Here is an 18,873-nt window from a genome sequence, read left to right as displayed (position 1 = left end):
TGGAAGGACACAACATTACTCATTTGAAGGCTAGAGAGGGAGCGAAGGAAGAGAGAGTGACAGATGGGAAAAGATATATGGAGAATGTGTAGAGGAAAGCAATGAAATGATGGAGGGATATTGGAAGTGGGAAGGGGTAAGGGAATGCAAGTGCAGAGTTGCGGTTGCCAGGGATTGTGCATATATGTATAGATGCAAATTGGCCCTTCATGGTGCAGGAACTCTGTCCTCAGACATTTACACAAAGATGCAAATACTGATAAAAAGTATAAAACAGAAAAGTAATCAATACTCCCGCTGAGGCCGCCAAAATCCAGGAAAGGATTTGCCATCCTCCAAACGGTGTAGAAGAGCCACATGCCCCCTGATGAGCAAGGCTTTGCTGAGGCCCTCATTCTGACGGGTTAAGAAAATACCAGCCAATCATTATGACGTTCAGCCCACTTGATGGCCAGAGATTCTTGTAAGTTTCCCCAGGGACAGTGTAAGGGCCTTTTAACCTTTTTAGTTGAAATGAGCCCTGAGCCTCAGGAGGGCCCTTTGTTGGCAGTTTTATGACACAGCAACATGCTTCTTTAATTTCGGAAATGTAAATTGTGCTTTGAAGCTTGCATGTTGCATGTTGCATTTGCTGGTGCTTTCAGGCCATCAACTCCCCTCAGGCCTCTTGCAGTTTCCAGCGACCTTCTTATCACCTCGTTGCTTTTTTACTCCGGTTTCCTCTATATTAGCACTCCAATGTCAAAGAGCTATTAGGAGCTTTTCAGTGGCTATTTAGTGTTTCATCTCTCCTCTGCCTGCCTGTCCATGATAATCTCCAGCTATTATCCCCTTGCTGCATTTTTCTTCAACCCTTTATAATTTAAGCACCTCACCGATGTTTTGGGCTGTTTTCCCCAGCTGTGGGTGAGGCGTGGGAGGCTCCACAAAAAATCTCTTTGGAATGGGCCCTAACACATTTTCAGATCGCCCTTAAGTTTCATGTTGCTTTGTATTCAATTCTCCTAACCCTCAGACCCGTACATCCCATTGGCGCTGGTTTTATTCTGATTTATGCAGGTATCAATGAAAACTCTGGAATGGTTCCATGTGTCACAAGTTTCCATTCTAAGCGGACCTGTCTGTTCTTTATATCAAATCACAGCACGTTGGTGCCAACCAGAACCTCATTGTCTGCCGTCTCAGCTGTGAGGCTGGAATGGGCATGTATCATGGCCTACCTCACACCCATCTTTTGGGCAGACGTGGTTCATTAGCTTTCTTGATTTAACATTGTCATTCTGATATACTGTACCTTTTGGACAAGGACACAATTCTAGATTAATTTATCAGACAACTGTACACGAGATCACATTTGCATGGAAGGAATTGCCTGTAATAGGGGTGATTTCAATGAAGTGTTTTATATTCAGAATGCTTTGTTTTTACTAGTCTCCTGAATGGAATACAAAACAATAAGATGTGCCCCTTTGAAGTGTGGGGGAGACGGGGTCACGGGAAGGTATACATGTCTGTCAGGAGCCAGACTGGAACATTTGCACCGGTGCAAGTGCAAAGTTGCTCGTCATTAGCACTTGGGCAAAGTTGGCCCCAATATTTTTTGCACTGTGGCAGTTTGAAAACCTTAGCACCTTGGCAAGTGCAATTTTTGTTTGGTATTAGCACTGGGGCAAATATTCTTCCAGTGCAAAAATAAAATCCACTTTTAATGCTTTTTTGCACCAGGGCACTACTACTATAATACCATTCTTTTTTAGTACCAGGGTAGACTTTGCCCTGATGCAAAAAATCATACAAAGACTAACTTTTGCCAAAGAGCAAACTTTACCCTAGTGCTAATATCCTGCAAAATTGCTCCTGTCCTTGTGCAAAGGTTTTCTAGCATATCCTCAATGTTTTTGGCGCTAGGGCAAACTTTGCACTTTGCACTGGTGCAAAGTTTATGTAATGTGGCCCCTGGTGTGCAGCGTAAGAGCAGTGTAATTTACGCTTTAGTGCAGAACTTGGCTTAAGACCGCTATCTGCAGCTTTCCAAGTTTCCTCCGATGTGCCCATGTTTCTAGGAGCTGCTGTGCCCACTGTGTTGCCCTCTTGTTTCAGAGACTCATTTAGGGCCTGATTCACAGAAGTGGTTTATAATGGTGCAAGCCCATAGGAAAACGCTCTGTGAATCAGGCCCTCAGTCTGTAATCCCCTTTTCAAGAGATGTACTGGCTCGGCGCACTGGACACATGTTTCGCATCATCAAATTGCTTTAACTGCGGGTGCGGTTTTGTACGCAATAACTGGCCCTAGTTTGTGAGGGGGCGATTTACAGGAACTCCGTTTGCAACCCTATGATACTGAACTGGGCATTAATGATGGCATATCCATCCACGGGGCATGGCGCCAAATGGCGGAGCCTCACTCAAGAAACTACCAGGGTTGGAAAACCGGCCACACCCAGAGATGCACTGTTTATTTTTGCTAAACAAGGATATTTGCCTTATCGTTGAGCAGGGTGGCCTCGGGATTCTATTTAGGGTTTGTGCGGGTCCCAGCCACTCTTGGCAACATTATTCCAAGTCGGAATGCTCGATATGCTTTAGACGCACGCCAAGTCTGCTGCAGGTCGCCTGCGGCGGCAGGTGCCACTGTTTGCTGTCGCCTGCTTCATTGATCTGCCGTCGGGGGGGGGGGCCAGTGGACGGCATGTGTGGTCCCTTTTGCTCAGAGGCTCAGGCGTCCGACACAAATGTATTTCAGCTGCCCTGACGGATCAGTGTGTTCTAAAGCGTGGCACACCCAACAACTGCCTTCTTCCACAAGTCTGAGTGGCGATGACCATGCTGCTCGAGTGCCCGAATGCACACCACCACATAGCCAGCCAGTGGCAGCAGTGTGCATGAGGCTACTTCCTTCTGCACACACCTACACACACATGCATTAGCAGACACGTGCATACCACCACACGCATGCCTGCTCTCTCATCCATTCTACGCACACACCACACCCACGTGCATGCGTGATCTCTCTCGCTCAGTGGCGTGTCAAGACTCTTGACTGGGGCGGCCCAAGTGGGGCACTGAACTATGCCAAGGTGGCATGAAGTACGAGCGCGCACACACACACACTCACACATAATCATAGTTTAGGATAATGGGTGACACCTAGGGTTGCCAATCCGATTCCAGGGGTAGCACGTGCCACCCCAGGGCACTCCCTGGACACGCCACTGGTCTCACTTGCACTGCTCTAGGGTACTGCTGCTGAGCGAGGGCAGTAGGGATTGCGAACAGCCGAAGGAGATCGTTATTAGGAGGTCGTGATTTTTACGCAGGACAAGCCTGATGCAAAGTCTAAAGTAACAACACCATACATGGTAGGCACCTTCATCATGGATCGAGTACTGAGCCCTGTGCAATGGTAGGCACCTTCATCATGGATCGAGTACTCCGCCCTGTGCAAGTAGGCACCTTCATCATGGATCGAGTACTCAGCCCTGTGCAAGTAGGCACCTTCATCATGGATCGAGTACTGAGCCCTGTGCAATGGTAGGCATCTTCATCATGGATCGAGTACTGAGCCCTGTGCAATGGTAGGCACCTTCATCATGGATCGAGTACTCAGCCCTGTGCAAGTAGGCACCTTCATCATGGATCGAGTACTGAGCCCTGTGCAACGGTAGGCACCTTCATCATGGATCGAGTACTGAGCCCTGTGCAATGGTAGGCACCTTCATCATGGATCGAGTACTGAGCCCTGTGCAAGTAGGCTGGGTAGTTGGTCAATGGCAGCCTTTCGATATATTAAAGAAGCTCCCTCCAGGGAGATGCAATGGGAATTTCTTATTGCCACTGAGCCAAGGTCCAGTATTGGCGCATCCAGGCGGCACATTGAGTATCGAGATGGCCAATCCGGTGGGTAGGCCCTACGGGGGATTAAGTCAACGGCATGGGTTGATGGCATGCAGAGGGATGGTCAGACTCGGGTGGACCCCGACTCGCCCGTTCTTTGTAAACCAAAGATCTCTTAAGGGCAGGGCACGTTTTAGGGTTTCTTCTTGGGGCCCTTCACATAGGATGGGGCCGTGTGCATGGTATAATCCATCAAAGTATTTAAATAATGAATTTCAAAGCTAATCCTCAGACAAAATAATATGAATCTAACCAAATATCCTGAATATTTAGAACCCATTAGGGAAAGTTATTTGAAATTATCACATTGTTTAAAGCTAATGATTTATTTGTTATTAGACTGTCAATTTTAACAAGGATTGCTATGTATGTAGAATATTTTATATAGGAATGCAACAGTGCAAGGATATTTGATTTGAGATTTGGAGCTTTATTCCAGAAGAAATATTGACAGTGGTAAATGAACGCTCTTAGTGGAGTAGTACTACTAGTAATTGTCATTTGTTTAGCATCTTTCACGATTGGCTTAGTCCCAACGCGCTGTAGGTTGATCTCCCTCGTGGGACCGGAGTCCAGGAGTTAGAATGTGTGTGTGCATTTTAGCCAGAGCCAAGTTGGGCAGGGGTGACCAGTTCCCTACTTAAGCTGGCAAGTGGATGGGTGCTTTGAAGTGGGTAAGCGAGAGTGCAAGACTTGGAGATACGTTATGTGTTCAGCGAGGCGGACAGTTGTGTCCTGGGTGATAGCTGCATTCTAATGGCAGAGGTGTTGTGCAGTGGGCCGTTGCGATTGGCTTATGGTTGCGGATGCGTGTGGAGGAGAGGCTTTGCCGCTCGGCTATCTTCCATAAGCATGGAGTGATACGTAACCGTCTGCTGTTGCTGGCTTCTTGGTTTTCTATAGGCTGCGTGGACTCTCTCCTGTGTTTAAAGGTGACCATCAATACCACTCTGCCAACTGGTAATGATGGCAGTTTGAATCGTTTGTTTTTCTCCAGGTACGTGGCATTACGACATAGAACAAGTATTGCCACGCTAATTAACGCCACTTAAAAAAGGCCACCATCAGAACACATTTTTGCCACGTCTCTCTACATGTTGAAGAATTAACACTGGTGGTAAAAAAAAAAAACACTACCATGTATGAAATATGTAAACTCAGGGGTAGGCACAGGGCTGGAGAAGACATGATCAGATCACTGAGCGTGTTGCCACAGCACATGGCTCGCCATTCACATTGCATCAGCTGCTTAAAGGTGTGCCACCTTTTATCATTCGGCTAGAGCTGATATGCGCAGTAATCACGCACATTTTAACACTGTATATTTGTCGGGGATGGAAATAGCTGGTGGTGATGAATTTACCACCAGTTCTAATTTAGCATGCCCGATAAGCCTGCGAAAAGGGATTTGACCATCAAGCTGTATTTTACCCTTCAACCATTGATGTTATGTTAAAGGTTCTTACACCGCACACTGTCACCACCTGCATGGTCCTTTGGCGCTCTGGAAATTTGAACTTTGCCGATTTATTTGCTGTTTATCACAAGACAGTTGCGTTACCACCCATTTCGTATTCACACCCTTCGTGTGGATAGTCTGGTCTAATCATGTTTGTAATAGGAGCCTGTCCTCCAATTAAAGTGTTGTGTCCCTTTAAATATAACATTCAGCCACCGTGTTCAGCAATCATAGACCGGTATTGCCTTGGTGGGGGGTCCTCATTTGTACCTAGGTATAATACGTGATTAAGGCTTATGGACTTGGAAGTGGTAATGATTGTGGGATAATGAACTGCACCCAAGTTATTGCCCGAAGCGAGGCGGGGCCATAAGAGGCACATAGGGACATTATCCAGCGCGGTCATGGCCCTTCCAGAGGTCTGTAAGGAAATTTGCACATGGAGTTGTGCAATTAAAATGGAAAGTGAATGATTTTAAGTTGCTGCTAAAATCAAAATGTATTGAACGAGGTGTCTACCAGAGATTAGAACCCTGGCGATTGGCAATCTGATTGGCCCTCGCTGTCTGATTGGCCCTTGCCGAGGCTTTATCCGGTGCAGAATCCCTCGAATCTTCATCCCTGGCAGTGGGGGGGGGGGGCAGGTGGTGGCAGCCCCTCAGCCAATGAGGAGGCTTGTAACGGGGGGTAATTACCGCTCCGGAGTGACCACAGGGCTGGAGGCTGCCAACCACCCCCGCCAGGGATTCAGGTAACGTTTTTTTCGCTTCCCCCTTTCCACCCTCCAAAAAATCCCCTCCCCGCCCTCCCAAACCCACTTACCTTATTTTTTTTCTCCTTTTTCGGGAGTAAACGCACTGGGAATACTTCTGTCCCCATCGCGGCCGCTCCCGATTCCCCGGCTGCCATTTTCTAAAAATGTTTGTTTTTTCTGTTCCGAAACGCCGTGTTTTGGAACAGAAAAACAATGCTATTAGTACACCAGTCTTGCGGGCCTGGGTACTAATAGCAATAAGACCCTCGCCGCGGGGGCATTACCAAGGCATTATCGCTTCCCTCTGGCCTGTAACTAACGTCCCGGGGGCATTACCTGACTCGGTAATGCCCCCGCGGCTCAGGGCTTATTGCTTAAATGTAAACTCATATCCAAGCATTCCGATTGCCAGTAAGTCTGCCTGTAATTAATCCATTTGCTAAATGGGGAGTAAAAAAATGTAAGGAGTCCACCGCAATGCACACTTGAGAATAGATATTCCCCTTGGTGCTTGCTTGCTTACACACAGACTCTATCTCCCTCTCTCTCTCACTCGCTCACACACACTCTCACGCTGAGAATGTATGAACGTGTATGTGCCTTTGTATGGAGATAACAGCATGCATGTGGTGCAATGCTTGCAGGCTTGTTGGTGTAGCTATTGGTCTGATATGGCTTTGGCATGCCAAGCCTCTGCTCTGTGGGTATGCATTCCTAAGAGACCTTCAAGCCTGGACAGTTTGATGTGGCAGTAGGCTGCATATACTGCCCACCCCTATAGGCACAGATCCCATTACCACGTTGGGATGCATAGGTTGGGGAACTGTTGGGCCTCCAATAGCTGTATCTATGCTTTTGATCTGCAGATGTTCTGCTCTTTCAGGTTAGGTGGAGTCCATATGTTGTGTTACTTGTTTTAATCAGCCTTTAAATTCCTTTGTTATAATGTTGTTGTTTTGTGTCGGGAAGAGGCAAAATGCAATGGTCAGTATAGGATTTTAAGGGGGACGATGAGGAACAGTGTATAATATCCCTCTTACGGTAGGACATTCAGACGATGCGTCTGCATGCTGTGGCATGGCTCATTTGTGGAGTTGTTGAACGAGCTGCTTATCCTGGTGTGTCCATCCAACTCTAGGGCGGGCAGATGCCAGGCGGGCCCTCACACAGTTTTGCACAGATCATAGGGTTGTATTTCTACATTTTGGCATGTTCGAGATGTGGTTCCATTCTCTGTGCCCTTGTGCCATTTAGATTCCTGGTGTATGTTGGCCATGACTCTCAAATTTGCGGATGAGAAGGGGGGATCAATGGGGGTCTGCATGTGCCTGCTTCTGTTCTGCCCCAGCTCACCCCTTGATAGACACCTGGCAATTTTGCCACCTGGACTGCCGATCAGTTGAGAGTCCATGCTGCTGTCAACGTCGTGGGCAACGTCCCTACTCCTATCCTCTTGTCAGTTGAGTGCACTCAATTGTCCATTCCCAACATTGCGCCTCCCCTTCGGATTTGATGATATGGCATCATGAATAACTTAGATCGGAGGTCTGCAACCTTCTGCTCTCCGTAGGTTTTAGACTGCAACTCCCATTGGCCCAGTATATGGTCAATGGAGAGTGATCTTGGGAGTTGTAGTTCAGAACATCTGGAGAACCTCAGGTTGCATACCCCTGCCTTAGATACCCACTCCCCATTGCCATGGGTGCCTGAATCCGTGCCTGTGCAGTGCTCTGTTGTTTACTGTGTATTGTGCCAGGGCTGGGAGTGTTTTACAACATTGTAAAACATTGATCCCTAAAACTCAGTGGCATTAAATATGTTGGCAATACTGTAATGGCGAATGATGAATGGTTTGTCTGTGCCCAAAATCCTGTCTGTGGTTGCATTAATGTGCCTTTTCGTTTGCCATCTATGCCAATGCCCATTAATTCACCAAGCACATTATTTCTATGCCATACTATACTTTTTTTTACATTGTGTGGCATGGAAACATTTGCACTCTTCAGCAAGGCTTCATTATTTGACAATGGAGACGAAAACCTAACAGTCTGCATGGTTTCGGCCCGTGGCCAATAGACCAGATTGCAATGGGGTGTGGGGGGGGGCTTCTGTTCTGAATACAGTCATTTCACTGCAGGGCAGTCTTTGCCTTGGATTTAATGCACAGCATTCGCTCTCCTGCACATGTCGCCATTGGCACGATGCACAGGGCGGTCTCATGCCAAGCTAGCTTTGGCCGCGTCGGCCTGGAACGGACATCAGTGGGCTTCTCGCAGAGGCGCCATTATGTCATTCAGCGAGACTGTAAATGTGGCACCACCGCCTTGCAGTGCTATCTCTGATGGCCAGTCTTGAGATGTTTTCACATGCGCTAAGACTTGAGTTACACATGGATAGCATTGCCTGCGAAGATTTCACACATTGCTCCTCGGGCGCGCCTTTAGCCCTTTCGCATAGCCGCCGACAAAAGAACGCACACAATCTGTGGGCTGTCACGCAAAATGAAAGAGGACTTTGATATAATGTGATTATGCGGTCCAAGGGAACCATTCCCTATGGATGATATCAATACTTGATGTGTCTGCCCTTGCCTGGGTTTCATTCTATACAGCGCATGGTCTAATGCGGTGGACCTCACACAGGCAATATTAGCTTTCACTTTCCACAGGCGCATCAGGGATGGATGATGGGTTTGGTTATGATGTGTTGAACATCCAGTCAATTTCATCATTCAGATTTTTCATGCGGGTGGCAGGTTAATAGATCACAACTACAATGGGCTTCTCGGTGATCAATATCGTTGTCCTTTCATCTTGCTTTTCACACAGGACTTGTCTACTGCCCCCATACTGCACAAAAATATTGTTATATTTTTCTTTGTCCCATTATTCCTGCAAACACCGAAAAAGAGCCTCTAATTGCGTGTCCGCTCGCGCATGCTGATGGATGTCTTCCATCTGGCTCTCTGTACTGCGGGCCCTGTTCACTGGCCGGAATTGTAGAAGTTATGTGCTCATCAGCTTTTGCTCAGAAAATTGAATCATCGTAAAAAAGGCATCCTTTGTATTGATATTTATGCTAACCCTCTCTCTATGTATACATGATATTTCTCTCTCTATTTGTCTACGTAAATATACACACACACACATACATCGCAGGCCTATGATCTGGCAAAGCCTCATTTGTTTTATCATTTCCTTTGCAGAGTTCCAAGCCTTTCCTGGCACTGACCACCTCTAGTTGGATATCAGAAATTGAGTAAGTGTTTACTTTTTTTAAAGATGAAAAATACATGAATTAGGTGGCCCGCCTGCTGCCAGGAAGGATTAAATGTACATGTATGTGGCTGCGTGCCGTGCAGAATGTGCAGCTCTAGTGGCACTCCCCCTAGGGCGCATGCTCATTTGATGTGTCCTGGGTGATCCGGCCCCAGCAGCGCCAAGGGACCCAGAGTGCTCAGCTGTGTTCTTGGTGCAGCTGAACTTTCCTCTGAATTACGAATCGATCTCTTGAACGACCTTAGACTCCATTCTGTTGCTCAAAGCGTTGTTGCTCCCAGCTAGCCCCCCCTCCCCCCTTGACTGGCATCCACGGTCTTCTGATCAATTTCACGCTGTTTTTATGTCTGAAGATTACACTTGGTGGATTGTTTTCCTTGTTATAGTTATCCAGATGTGCAGGGCATACATCAGTAACGCATGTCATTAGGATAGTGTAAGGGTCCTGCAACCTGTGGCTTTCCAGATGTTTTGGACTACAACTCCCACTATCCCTCACCATTGACTGTTATGGCTACGTACAGCTAATGGGAGTTGTAGTCCAAAGCATCCAGCCAAAGATTAAAGGCACCTGGCTGATAGTGAGTGCACGTGTCTCTGCGAAAGCACGTTGCAGCCTGACTTTCATTATTGCCGCTATATATAGCGCTTTCATTCTGCTCTCCTCCAGCGTCTAAGTGCTGGACTGGGGATCGACGTTGTCCTGTTCCCAAAGCGAGATCTTTTACCTCTAGGCTAACCTCCAAAACCTATTGCGGTGCGACCCTCAGGCAAGCTGCATGGGGCAATTTACACACACACACACACACACTCACTCTCTCTGTCCCGGATGTAAACTCTGCAAAAACCCCAATATATTTACTAATGAGCCAAAACGCTGCCGATTTCCATTGCTCCCAAGTTTCCATTCTTTCTTTTTTTTCTAGATACTGCAAGGATGAAAAATGACTTGCAGATGTGCTGGGATTGACTGCAAACAGTTTTGGAGCCAAGCCAATTGCTTTTTTGTTAGCAATATAATTTATGAATATTAGGAATAATGAGCAAATTAGCAATAAGTGAGCTTTTCAGTCTGTTCAAATACTCGATCTAGAAACCCCAAGAACCGACTGGCGGCACTTCGTTTATTTGAACATTATTCCGCCGAGACGTTTGATATTAGTTTCTTCCTTCTTGCCTTCAACTGGCCTAGTATTGACAACTCATTTTCATCATCTAGTATTTGCTAACCAAATCCAATAGAACAATTTCCCTTTTTATTTTTTTTTATTTTTTTGGTACCACGGAATGTGGTACGTTTGCACGGCATCCCTTTGTTTATCAGATCAATTTCCCATTCATAGGATCAATTTCCCGCTTCTCCGTCTTTTGCTCATTTTCTTTCTTCCAGCAGACTGCTGGAGGCACTTGTACCCCTTTACCATAAAACATAAGGTACAGAGAGAAAACTCCGCAGTAGCTTTGTATTGAAGAAAGGGGAACGCAAAGAAAGGCCTGGTGTACTTTCTTTCCGAGGCCGCAGTGTCTACTTAAGTTTAAGTTGGATGACCGAGGATCGAATGATGTGTGTCCTGCTGTCTGGGAGAATACTCCTCGAATGATACGAACTCCCGATTGTTTGAGGAAAAAAGTAATGGGTCGCATGAACCAACTTTCTTCCCATGGACCTTCATTTTCCAGCCCAGTCGATTAGAATGATTCTCTTCTCCTGACATTGCATCGAATCTGGTCAGCAGTACTATTTATTTAGCATAATACTATTGTTCATAGCCCTTTTTTACATTTTTTTAAAAATGTTACAAATCTTTGTAACATAATCACTTTATACTCCATCTTTGCTTGATAACTCTCCTCCACCTCTTCCTAAATATCTTCTCCAACCCTTCTCATTAAGGGATATACTGAAACCTGTTATGTTATTATCATTCTGAATAGTAGTACATGTCTTGCACTGATGTTATTCCTCTATCAAAATGCATTATTGTTTCACAGTTATGAAAAACTGTCATGTCACTTAACAATATTTTGAAAATAATGAAATACAATGATTGCAATGAAACATGGGCAAACTGGGTAAAATCTTCCCATCCTTCCCACCCCATCCTTGGTCTCTCCTTCTGTAACTTCCTAATGACCCTCCTCATCCTACCACTTCCTCAACACTCTCCTGTATCTCTGCCCCAACCTCCTCATCTAAGAAGCCTCTTACCCTTTCACTCTAATCTCCTTCGCCATTTTCCATTTCCCTAACCCCATACGTAAACCAGCCAACCTCCTTCAACAATCTCCTGACCGTCCCCTCGATTCTGCCAACCCCCTCCTTATATTCTCCTACCTTCTCCTTAAATTCTCTCATCGCCTTACGTTTTCCATCCTTCTTCAACAGCAGCAAACCTTCAGTCTCCTCCTTTATAACTCTCCAATAAACCACTTGACACACCTCCACCTCCTCCTTTGATCTTATTCTCCCATCTTTTCCAATATGGACTCCACCACCCTACTCTCCCCACTTTCCACGAGGTCCATCTCCACCTCTGGCCTTCTCTCTCCCCCCGCCTTTTCCTGTCTCCTTCACAAGGAGCCTTTCAGCACCTTCCACACACCTTTCACCAAATCGCTCCAAACTCATTTGTGCATCTTCTCCAGCAACTGTGTTTCTCCCACTCTCCCACTTCTTTCGCAGACTAATTGGGAGTGTGGGCCTACGTTGTGTAATAGCCCCTCTTTAGGATAAGGAAATTCAGATGTGCAGACTTGCTAGAGGTGACTTGGAATTGTAGTTGTGTGTGTCTGGGTGGGTATCTGATGACTACTGGGCTGCAGGCCCCATGAACTCCTTGCACGGTCCTGGATTGTCTAACTCCTTTCTCTTGAAGATATAAGTGTGGTTTCTGTGTACCTGCACAAGGGTAGCCAGATGTGCAGGTTCTGCCTACTCCTTGAGACACTCCTCCTCTGTTCCTTTAAAGGGTCCCCTTGTCCATCCCATTTGTGCCAAGAGGGCCTCTATAATGGTCACTGGTATATTTGGTGATCCCCTAAAGGGACTCTTCCCACAATTTTGGTCCTGTAGTATGTTTAACCCAATGAGTACCTTATTTTCTTTAGGCATGTCTTTCAGCCTGTTTGTCTGGTTAGTAAGCCTGACAAGGGAGATCTGGAGTTGTAATTTCTGACTCGGGTCCCAGGGTATTATGGGAGATGTAGCCTCCATGTAAATTGACACTGCTAATTGATGAAGCTGCAATACCTCCAGGTCCAACATCCTGAAGCTCAGGGGCGCCTCAGCCCCTTGAGTCACTGCACTGCTAGTTCCTTGCAAAGCCAATCAGGCATCCTTTTTACACAGGTCACTGCCTCTTCCCTCCCTCCCTCCCCTGCCTCCTTCTTTCCAGGCTCCTGCTTCCTTATCTCCTCAGGACATCACCTTCTTTCTGCTTGACCTACTCGTATCCTGCTCTGTTCCAAGTATCTATCTCCTAAAATCAACTTTTCACCCTCTTTCTCTCTCCCAGTTCTCTCTCCTTTTGTGACCACCTCTGATCTGTTTACTTGACTCTATCTCCACGCTCTATCTCCTTCTTCATCCCGATGGGCCGCACTCTTCTCCCAGTCTTCAACTTGTAAGCCTCTACCTTCTCTCCCACCGGCTTCACCTCTTGGGGCACTCTTCCCAACACTATCCAATTCCTTCTTATTTTTTCTCACCTTCTTCACCCCATTCGCACTATCCCATTAGTCGCGCCACAATTCTCTCCTCTCACTCACCATCTTCGCCTGTTTGGGTGCTGCTGTCACTATCTCAATTTACTTTTCTCTCCCCCCACATCTTCACTTCAAGCACTTTCTTCCATCGTCTGAGCACCCCTTTTTCTTTGTGGTATCAGTCTTAATAATCTCTATTTCCATTTAATCTTCTTCAGCACTCAGGGCACCCTCTTCGCTCCTCTGCATGCCACTCTGCTTTCTGCTTCACTTCTCATAGTATTCTAAGCCTCTCCAGCTTTTTAATCAAGATGTACAACTTGTTCTCTCCCCTGAACACCACCCTCCTTCATACTACTGCCACACTATAATCTTCATCTCTTTGTACATAGAGGGTCATTACAGTTTCCACTGTATGGCAGAATTGCCGGTAAAATTGCAGGTAATTCTGGGTCTGGCAATTTTACTGTACCGGGAAAACCCAAGTTTGTCACGGTGGGCACTGACTTACACCCAGCCCTGAGCTGCCGTTAAATCGGGCCCCCAACGGCAAAGACATCCTGCAATTACCAACACTGGTATTACCAGTACCGGTAATTGTGGCAATCCCCACCACAGAGCCCTATGGGACTCCATGGATAGGGGATTTATATGCGTTTCCACCACTTGGAAAATCCTGGTAATTCCTAGATATCTGGCTGCGAAAACAGCAGGGTCAGTTTTCCTGCATCCCACTGGACTAACTGGAGGGATACCGACAAACTCATCATGACCCCATAGTCTTTTTATAGCTACTTTCAGTCTTTCGTTCCTCACCCTTTTTACGCACCATGCTCACAATTCTATTTTAACATTGAAGCGTCTAAGTCTCTCCCAGCTTCTTCTCCCCTCTGCATTCTGCAAGGACATCTCCGGGGCAACGCGTCCCTCTTGGAAGCAAGACGACGTGGCGCAACACAGGTTTGAGTGCCTGTCCCGTTCTCAGAGGATGGACTCTGGTATTAATAGCATTTTAAAAGAGTAATTAATGATTACTCCTTCCCCCTACATTCCACCTCAATGGTTTCTAGATCTCTTCCACCTCCTCTGTAGGCTTTACATTCTTTCTCAGTAATTTAACCCTTTTTGGCATAACTCTTCCACCCATTTACCCTTTCTCCAGCTCTCTTGATTCCTTCATCTGGTCCCCTGGGTCACTCCTCCAGGTTGCAATATTGCCTGGCCTCCAGGCTCTTGGGGTTTGATCAATCTCTTGCTCTCTATTCCAACCTTCTGCAAGAACTCCTAGCTGCACTCTCCGGTCACCAGCTCCTACTCCAAACACCCACACCGACCGTGAGTCTGGGTTTGAACAGCCCTGCAGTACTGCTGCCTGGGCTTGTCTTACTGCGAATGTCTCGACCTGTGACCTCAAATTGGTAAGGGGCTGTGATAGGCTGCCATTAATAGAGTTGGGCATGAGCCTGACTTGGGCTTTAGGGGCCAGACCAAGCCTTTATTTGGCATGTCCGCCATTTTGGATATCACTCCTTTTTCCATGTTGTTCAGAGCACTGCCTGAGAAGGGCACAACTGTCCTACCTTCTCAGGGTGTGAGATGGAATCGGGCACATTATTTAAAAGTGTGCCGGTCCCTTCTGTGTCTGAAAGGAATGCTCTCCTTCAGTGAATTCAAACGTTGTGTGGGAGGGAGTGGAAATGCTGCTAGTAGTAAAATGCACTGGCAACATTGTGTTGCTCGTGGGAATGCCCGTCTCGTGAAACTTCCCTGAGCCACGGCAGATGAGTGGGGCGTTCTCTACAGTAACAGTGTGCCCTTGAAATCTATCTTACTTGCCAGGAGATCGTATCGCTGCATAATCTCTTTGGAAATATGGGTCCAGCTAGCGGCACCTGCAAATCTCATTCTTTTGGCCTTCGAAGTCCCAGTCTCCCAAAGGCACAGCGCCATAACAGTTTGCTACATTCCTCCTCCTCTGTCTCGAGGACTGGATTCTTTAAGAGACAGCATTGTCGGCGTCCACAGCTTTAGTGGAAGCTAGAGCCCTGTGCTTTTACATTTGAGAAGAGCATGATTTACCTTCTCCCATATGGTCTGAGCTCCCTAGGCATAGGGATCCAGCCCTTCGCTGGTGCCATGTGGCTGTCTCTTCCCCTGACATGGGACTATATACGGGTGATCTGGAAATCTACAACATTGTCCATCTCTGGGCACTTGGGGAGGCGTTCACTTCCCTTGGTCACCCCACGATTTGTCCCCAGAGTGAGACAGGGCACTTTGTCATCATCTGAATTTCTAAAGTCCTAAAAACGCGACAGGTGTGGCTTAGGAGTGCTGTATGCCGTTTGGTATTGCGTTGGCGCATCTGAATGCATTGGCATAAGACAGTTGTCTGATGGAATAGATATTTTGACTAAGGCAAGAGAAATAAAACACTCCTAATAGGTCAAAATATTTTGGGTCCTTCAAAACGCATCACATTCTACGTTAACGGGACGCGTGAACAAATCTCCAGGTACGGGTGCATTCTTATGCGGTTGTTCATAACATCAAACACTTAAACCCAAATTACTGAGAGTGACTTTCTATCAACCAGTGAGGCAGAGAAAAGCCTGGCTTGTTTTTGTTCGTTGAATTGCCAGTATGTGACCATAGTTGAACACCGTGCATAATATCCTTTTGTTTTGAGTCATTTGCTGCTTGTCCAGCCATGACAAATGTCACTTATTTTGGAGAAGCTAATGCAACTGTCTAAGTTAGGGAGGGAGTTCCCAAAAAGTGCATGTAAGAGCTTTATTTGTTTCCACACTACTTTTTATAGATTTAGTTACACTTTTGACTTGCAATACAGCATATTCGGGCCTCAAAATGTGCACTCTCCATTGACGAGTGATAATTGACTCATGGCGAGTAAGAAATGGCAAGTCTATGCATGCAGAGAATTGTGAGGGTGAGTGGCTTTTTATGCCTGGCCGTTGGTTTGCAACTTTAACTTTGTACCCCTGGCATAGTTACTATAATAGAGAGTCTCCTAATCAAGAACAATTATCTACCATGGAACCACTACATTTTAACTAAAGCAATATCATCAAGGCATCGCCTTGAAATGGCAGTGTTATATTGTACGTGTGTGTGTGTGACATGTCAGATTTCCTTTTTTGTAGCACCTTCGAGCTGTGGTATATGGCAGTACATTATACAAATGAATATCTATTTTACATGAGAACATTTTTGCTTACGGGTTGGTGTTTTTGCAAGACGTGCACTTTCTTCCTTAAAGATTTTACAAAGCTGTGGGGGATTTAAGAGAGTTGTAGAGGAGCATTTGTGGTGTGCATCACTTTTGTCACTGCATCTTGTCAGTGTATTGTACCTAACGAGCTTTTGCAAAGTAGAACGAATTAGTACAAGTTAGGTTGCTCATGTTTATTCTCGCACCACTGCCCAGCCACTCAACTCTGCCCACTGAACAATGCATCATTTATTCACTGTGAAAATATAACCTGATTTACAGGAAGAAAGCAGCGGTATGAAACCCAAACGGTTTCATTCTTTTGCACATTAAACCAGACTGATTAAACAGCATGCAGGATGGATGCAGGTCGACGAAACTGAACCGGAAGTGAGGGAACTTTGCAGTGTGGCAGACATTGTCAAGAATTCCATTGACAAGCAAATCTACAATAACACACATTGGCAAAGTCGCTAGCCCATGTTCGCAAATAGAGTTGGATGTCCTGCAGAGGCTTTTCAAAAACAATTCTACTCTGCATTTGCAAAGCCAGGACTAATGACTTTTTCAGTGCTTTTTTTCATTTTCTTACCAGGCTGCTCTGCAGGGATTTTAATTGGTTTCAAAAACTGTAAGCACCTTTTGTTTCATGTAGAAACTTTAATTTGGAAGCTGTGAAATTGTTCACTTACCTGGCTGTTGCTTTTCGTGTCAGCTGAAACGAGGGTGTCATTAACCCAATAATTTTGTGACACATCTCCCAAATAGTTAATGGATGATCCTGAAGTTAAAAAAAAGAAACCAGCCTTGTCTATGATGTAAAGTACTAACTCTAATAATATAATGTATATTTTAATGAGATTGTGCTTGAAGCATCTCGTCTGCTTGATGGAATTACCAATAATGACCTCAGACCCAAACAACCGGACAGACTCAAAGAATATGGCAAAGTACTACTTTATTACCAGCTCAAATAAAGCAGGGCAATTTGGTGAAAAGCAAACTGTAGTCCATGCACTCGCACTTCAATTTTGATTACACAAAGATTTTATATCTCAATGTACGTCAGCTGTGACATCATCCTACGTGGCAAACCATAAAACCTATTGAAGGGAGGGATTGGTTAAGGGAACATATGCACCTATATGTCCCATAAGTAATAGTAATATCACTGAATGCCCCTTATCTAGTGGGCATGCCTTGAACCACCTCTAAATACACATAATATAGATTATAGAAGAATAACAGCAGCATGTTGGCCTTTGCAACATTGTATAGCATGTTGCTACATAGACCCTCCGATTGGTTGGCATTCTCTCCCAATCTTGGACCTTTGGCGGCACATAAGCAAAACGAAAATCGGGTGCAGAGAGCAACGTCTGACTACTACCCGCTTTCTCAATTAGTCCATCATCTCTCATCGTTCCAGCCCCAACCAAGGCTTTTTCTTTATAGTTGACCTTGCCGTCTGTTCTCTTTTCTGGGACTTTCAAGGGAGTGTAGGTTCACCATTATCTTTGTCTAAAGCTTAATGAATGGCCATTGTTTTCAACTTCTGAGTCACGTGTGAGGAACTCATAATTTTGTCAATTTGTCCCTCTATTTACTGCTATTTGATTTAATTAAGCTGGGTGTCATTACTCCTCTTGTTCTCAATCCAACTTGCATAGGCTTTTCACATCTTTGATTGTCCAATACTTGGCGCTTGCAGATGTTTTCTTCTTTGCTAAATCTAAGATAAATAGGTATTACATACATGGCCTATCCTTTTAACTCCCTTTGTGCCTTGCAGTTATTCCTTGAAGTGGCATCCTTGATGCCAGGCCAATAGACTCCTCTTCATTCCTCACACAAAGCTGTTTTCCAGCATCTCCTGGCTCTGCAGCCCTAGTCTGCCTCTGAGGTAGGTTGATTAGTTTCAACACAAGTCTGGTGTCCATCTTTCCATCATGGTCGCTTTAGCAACATTCTGCAGCAAACGTCTATATGTCTCAGCTAATTTACATTTCTGCGAATGTACATTCACTTCATCTCTTTATTTCTTTGGTGCATATGATTTTTTCGTCTTTGATTACATGTTTCTCCTATTGCTCCAGTTACATCTTTATCCTTTAAGTATTTGCATATTGTTTCAGTGTGTCTTCGTGTCTTTCTTTCATGACGTCACTCTGCCCTTGTCCGATTTCATTTGTAGCTCATCAATGTCCAATGGTGTGTGCAGACTTCCTTCCACCCTTTCAGTGCGGTGAGTACATATCGTCTCTCATGCACTCGATGCAGTATTGGGAAAATACCTGGTGTCCCACATAGGGCTGTTCTGATATTCCAATATGATAGAGGTGAGGGTGCGGGAGCTAGGGGTGACATGTCCACCTGTTCCTCTACAAGATATTTTTTATATCCAAGAGAAAAAAGGTATGTTTCACAGATAACATTTATGAACACAATAAATGGTGAGACGAGGAGAGCAATCATTAGCTGCATAATTACATAAGGGCATCAATGCCTATCAGGAAGTTGTTATAGAACCCCTTGTATACAGGGTCAGA

At 45.6% G+C, this 18,873-nt stretch overlaps 1 protein-coding gene across 6 annotated transcripts in view; it reads left to right on the top strand.

The window, feature by feature from the left end:
- TSPAN9 (tetraspanin 9) overlaps positions 1-18,873 on the top strand; it is a 1,448,163-nt gene that overhangs the window by 538,022 nt on the left and 891,268 nt on the right. For 3 of the 6 annotated variants that reach the window (XM_069628282.1, XM_069628283.1, XM_069628284.1), the window contains one exon: positions 9,315-9,367. The exons of the other annotated variants lie outside the window; for them this stretch is intronic. The gene's annotated coding sequence lies outside the window, so the exon portion shown is untranslated. The remainder of the gene's footprint in view (positions 1-9,314; positions 9,368-18,873) is intronic. 6 annotated transcript variants of the gene reach the window in all.

This window comes from Ambystoma mexicanum, chromosome 12, assembly GCF_040938575.1.
Source record: "Ambystoma mexicanum isolate Mex_15411 chromosome 12, UKY_AmexF1_1, whole genome shotgun sequence".
NCBI classification, from domain to species: Eukaryota; Metazoa; Chordata; class Amphibia; order Caudata; family Ambystomatidae; genus Ambystoma; species Ambystoma mexicanum.
This window is presented reverse-complemented; position numbering and strand designations above follow the sequence as displayed.